The following is a 5,431-nucleotide window of genomic DNA, read 5'->3' on the forward strand; positions in this document are numbered from 1 at the left end:
CCTAGGTACAAGGTTAGATTGGTTGCAAAGGGATTCACTCAAGTGGAAGGCATAGACTATAATGAAATATTCTCCCCGGTTGTAAAGCATGCATCAATCAGAATCCTGATTTCTCTGGTTGTACAGTTCAATCTGGAACTGGAACAACTAGATGTAAAAACAACCTTTTTTACATGGTGTCTTGGAAGAGAATATTCTGATGGAGCAGCCAGAGGGATATTCAGGACCAGCAGGTAAAGTTTGTCTTCTAAGAAAATCACTTTATGGCCTAAAACAATCACCACGACAGTGGTACAAGAAATTTGATTCTTTTATTATTGAAATTGGCTTTAATAGATGTCAATTTGATAGCTGTTTTTATTTTAAAAGAAATTCTGATTTGACTTATTCTTACTTGTTGCTTTATGTGGATGACATGTTGGTTGCTTGCCATGACAAAACTGAGATTATTCAATTGAAGAAAATTCTCAATACCAAGTTTGAAATGAAGGAGCTGGGTCAGGCTTAAAAGATTCTTGGTATTACCATTATAAGAGACAGAATGTAGGGAAGATTGAAGCTGGTTCAAGAAGAATATGCAGAGAAAATTCTGCAGAAATTCAATATGCAGAATGCTAAGACTGTCCAAACTCCCCTAGGGTAACTCATAAAACTTTCTTATGATCAGTGCCCGAAAACAGAAGAAGAGCAAAAGGAAATGTCCACCATTCCATATGCAAATGCCCTGGGCAGCCTAATGTACCTAATGGTTTGCACCAGGCTAGATCTGGCATATTCTGTGAGTTTAGTAAGTAGATTCATGAGCAATCCGGGAAGACTCCATTGGTCTGCACTTAAATGGATTATGAGATACTTACAATGATCAAAATCTGTGGGCATAGTTTTCAGTAAGAACAAGGAAGAAAAATACTGCATTAGAAGGTGTGTTGATGCTGATTATATAGGGGACTTTGATAAGAGAAAGTCCACTTCAGGATTTGCTTTTACACTGTGGGGAGATGTGATTAGCTGGAAATCAAAGCTTCAGCATATGGTTACACTCTCATCAACAAAATCTAAATATGTAGCCTTGACAGAAGCATCAAAGGAAACAGTATGGCTCAAGGGTTTTGTGAATGAACTGGAGTTGGAACAGAAAATTGTGGAGATCAAAAGTGACAGTTAGAGTGCAATACATCTATCCAAGAACCAAGTATTCCACGAGAGGACAAAACACATAGATGTAAGACTGCATTTCATCAGAGAATTGATTGAAAAATGAGAAGTCAAGGTTGAGAAGATAAGAGGCACTCACAACCCTGCAAACATGCTCACCAAACCAGTCACTGCAGATAAACATAGGCTCTATATGAGTCTATTACATGTTCAAGCATAATTCAGTTTTGCCAAGGCCACTTAGGGTGTCAATTTACAAGCCAAGGTGGAGAATTGTGATGATGATGTGGCTTGAAACTGCCACGGTGGAGTCAACATCAGTCAAAGAAAATGGATTCAAGTCTAAGCTGATGCAGCGTCGTTTTGGCTATCAAAGTTAAGTGCCCTATCTGGCACCCGCATCCTATTCTATTGCAACAAACTCACAACTCACCCCTCTTTGTCTCTGGTTCCTTCTCAGCCTTAGCTCTTCGTTCATGACAGAAGATTCTTCTAGTTATTCTTTGGTTGTTTACTCTTTGTAACCTTCGGTTCTCTTGATTAATGAAATACCCTATTGTATGCCTTGAAGAGTGGATGTAGGCTGCCTTAGCCGAACTACTATAAATCCCCTGTGTCAATTTCTCTTTCTGTTTTGTTTCATGCTTTACTTAATCTCTGATTCAATTGCTTGATAAGATTGTGTTTGCTGACTGATTGATTTGATTAGCATAGTTGAAAGCCCTAATTAGTCACTACAACTAAAAAATGCATAACACAAACAATATTAAGTCAATCAAGGTTCAAATGACAATTGACTAATGATTTTTTGAGTCAAAGGATAAGAACACTAGTATCTGAAAGGAATATCCTTGACTTTGATAAACTGAAACCACAGGGATGAAAACAGAATTCGCTCCACAACATTGTGTGTGTGTATATATATGAAAAAGCTGAAGCACCCTGGAGAAGCAGTTAACAAACTAATATAATCAAAGGCAAAATGGAGAGAGATGTTGAAGATGCGAGAGAATATTTTTGCAGTGGCATAACAAAAGAAGCAACATAGAGAAAAGCTCAACTTCAAAACTTGCTCACTCTTCTTCGCGAGGGAGAAGAAGAAATCTATAAATCTCTTAAAAAAGATATTGGAAAGCACCATGTTGAAGCCTTTAGAGATGAGGCAAGTTCATTTCATTCTTCTTCTTCTTCTTCTTCTTATTTCTTCGTTTTTTGGTTTTTTTCCTTTTATAAGAGGTTTTGGGATCGAATCCTGCTCGTATCTGTTTCGAAACGATTAACTAGTTTAATTTTTGTGTTTCTATTATTATTATTACTGTTAAAAGATCTTTACATACATTTATATATATTCCTTTGCAGATAGGGACATTAATAAAATCCATTAATTATGCACTGCAAAATCTTGAAGGATGGATGTCAAGCAAAAAGGTAATATATATATAATTCTTGTTTATGGTTTGATTAACCACTAATTTTTGTTTATGTTTTGATTGATAGGCTAAACTACCAAAAGTTGCAGTTCTCTCATCAGCAGAAGTGGTTCCTGAGCCTCTAGGCCTTGTCCTCATCATTTCATCCTGGAATTTCCCCTTTGGTGAGTATCGGGAGGCTCTCTTGATTTGATCAGCTTTTTCTTGAGTTTTAAAAAATCGAACAAAAATTCTTCAAAGTTTTTTTTGACTGATTACAATTTTTTGTAAAATTGAAGGGCTATCTTTGGAGCCATTGATAGGAGCAATTGCAGCAGGAAACACAGTGGTTTTGAAGCCCTCAGAGCTGTCTCCAGCTTGTTCTTCATTCTTAGCAAATGTGGTGCCGAGGTACCTTGACAATAAAGCTATTAAAGTCATTGAGGGTGGCCTTGAAGTTGGTGAAAAATTCCTCCAACAAAAATGGGATAAGATCTTCTTCACAAGTAGATTGATATATGTTTAGAAAATAATTACGTTACTTTGAGTAATGTTACAGGAAAGTCAGTCACCATCGAATCATGGTTCTCTAGATCGTGATCCAAAGGCTATCAACCGGACTGTAACATTCTTTATTTCTACATGTTAATGGCGGATGTCAATGAAAATTTTCATAGATTAATTCTTTGTTTTCTGATTTATGAAAATTTGAAACTACTGGTAGGGAGTTCAAAAGTGGGAAGGATAGTTATGTCAGCAGCTGTGAAGCATCTAACTCCTGTAACTCTTGAGTTGGGTGGAAAATGCCCTGCTGTTGTTGATTTTCTCAAATCTTCTTGGGACAGAGAGGTAATTAATTAATTAATTTACATTTTTTTACACTAATTTCATTGCCTCCAAATAAAAATTTCTTATAGTTTTTATCTGTACCAATGTTATTATTAGGATTAATATGTAATATTAAAAAAAAAAACTTTTATAAAACAAACGTATTACGTCATCTGTATATTCATCAAATAATAAAAAATTATCTTTGCAGTTATTTCAAAAGTTATCGGCCTTTTTGATGATTGGATAGAGAGATTTAAAAAAAAAAAAAAAAGGTTTAGGTGCTGGATGTTATTGGTCGAAAGTATGCACGACTTGATAATCCCGTCTTACCTAAGACTTTTTCATCTTAGTACCATACTTGTAAATACATATATAACATGATATATTAAGATTTAAATACCATTTTTATTTATCATAATTAACTTCATATTAGTAAAGCAATTAATTCTTCATTAATTGTTTCTAATGCTTGTTTGTTTTATAATTTGTTTTTTTTTTTTTTTTTTCCATGTGGCGACAAATCGAATTATTTTGTCAACATTTGGGGCTTGTGCTGGTCAAGCTTGCATAGCAATAGATTAGTCTTGGTGGAGAGCAATTTGTTTCGACTCTGGTATGATTTTTTTAAAACAAGTAAATACTTATTTTTTTTCACTTCAATACACAAATTTTAGATGGGGACATCTCAAAGCTTTTAAAGTGCAGACTGAAGTCACCGACCAGTCACAGGCTAACTTTAATGTTTATTCTTTTAAAGCCATTAACCAATCCTGATTTTAATCCGCATGTTAAAACTTCAAAACGTTAAAAAAAAAAAACAACGTTTTAGATGAAATTAATTTTCCTTTTTAATAATTTAGGTGGAGTTAATGAAGGGCAGCATCAAGAAAATGTTTGTGAAAATCCAAAGGAAACAAATAGTATTACTCGAATAATTAATAAGCACATTTTCAGAGATTGAAAAATCTTATAAGTGATCCAGCAGTCAAGGATTATGTTGTCTTTGGTGGCTATGGATGAAGACAATATGTAAGTGATCTATTTTATTTTATTTTTCCTGGGGGGGGGGGGGGGGGGGGGGGGGGGTGGGTGGGGGGGGCGCGGCGGCTGCTTTATTTATAGAATAAAATTGAATTAACGCAGTTAATTTTCTTCATTTGTAATGTATTCAACATCAATGCAAGTTCATTGAGCCGAAAATCTTGGTGAATCCTCCTCCGAGCCAAATGGAGTTTATGTAGGGATGGTTGACTGAAGGTGAGGTAGGATGGCGAGGATAGCTGGTTCTTGTTGTAGCGGGCTTTTTGTCACTTGGACTCCTTGATCTTGTGCCTGAAGCGGATCGACTGAGTGGGGTTCCGTTGGCAGATCCCTTTCTCCAGAAGTTAGGACCGAATCGTCGACCACCGACGAACATAATTGACGTGACCTTTTATCTGAGGCCACGGGTTTGTGCTCTGGGGTGTGGAGAGGCTGTATAGATGGAACCGAGGTGCGGAACCGATTGGGTGGTACTTGACAAGGCAGAAGCTCAAGATCATAAAACTGACTTACCTTCTCTTTCAGAGATTGGTTTTCGGCCCTGATGGAGGCGTTTTCGGTCTGGATGGCAGTGTTCTCAGCTTCCAATATAGCCACCTTATCTGAGTTATGTTGCATGAGGGCGGTCAGAGCTTCTAGTTTGGCCTCGATGCTAGGGTTAACGTTGTCAGAATTGTTAGCCATGGAAAGTTTCTTCACGTAGCAGGGTTTGTTGAGCCGAACGATTGCTAGAGGCCCCACGGTGGGCGCCAAACTGTAGACGTAAAAATCTACCTGTACGAAAGGAAGGATTGATCCCGTGAGGTTGAGGCCACTAGCGATTTTTTGTACCTACACACATAGAGAAACAAACGTGAAGCGATGGAAAATACCAGGGTGGTGTTTGCCATAGACACTCCGACGCTTAAGTCAGCAAGGCTGAAAGAGGCTGATTTAGTGAGGGCTAAGGAGTAGAGTGGTTACCAAAAGTCTAGTCTAGGACTGTGACTACGACT

General features: G+C 37.2%; 1 pseudogene; it reads left to right on the forward strand.

Annotated features, from left to right (window-relative positions):
* Window positions 1-2,137: 2,137 nt before the first annotated feature.
* On the forward strand, window positions 2,138-4,428 carry LOC116128285 (annotated as a pseudogene).
* The last annotated feature ends 1,003 nt before the right edge of the window (window positions 4,429-5,431 follow it).

The sequence above is a fragment of the Pistacia vera genome, unplaced genomic scaffold (assembly GCF_008641045.1).
Source record: "Pistacia vera cultivar Batoury unplaced genomic scaffold, PisVer_v2 Contig199, whole genome shotgun sequence".
NCBI lineage: Eukaryota > Viridiplantae > Streptophyta > Magnoliopsida > Sapindales > Anacardiaceae > Pistacia > Pistacia vera.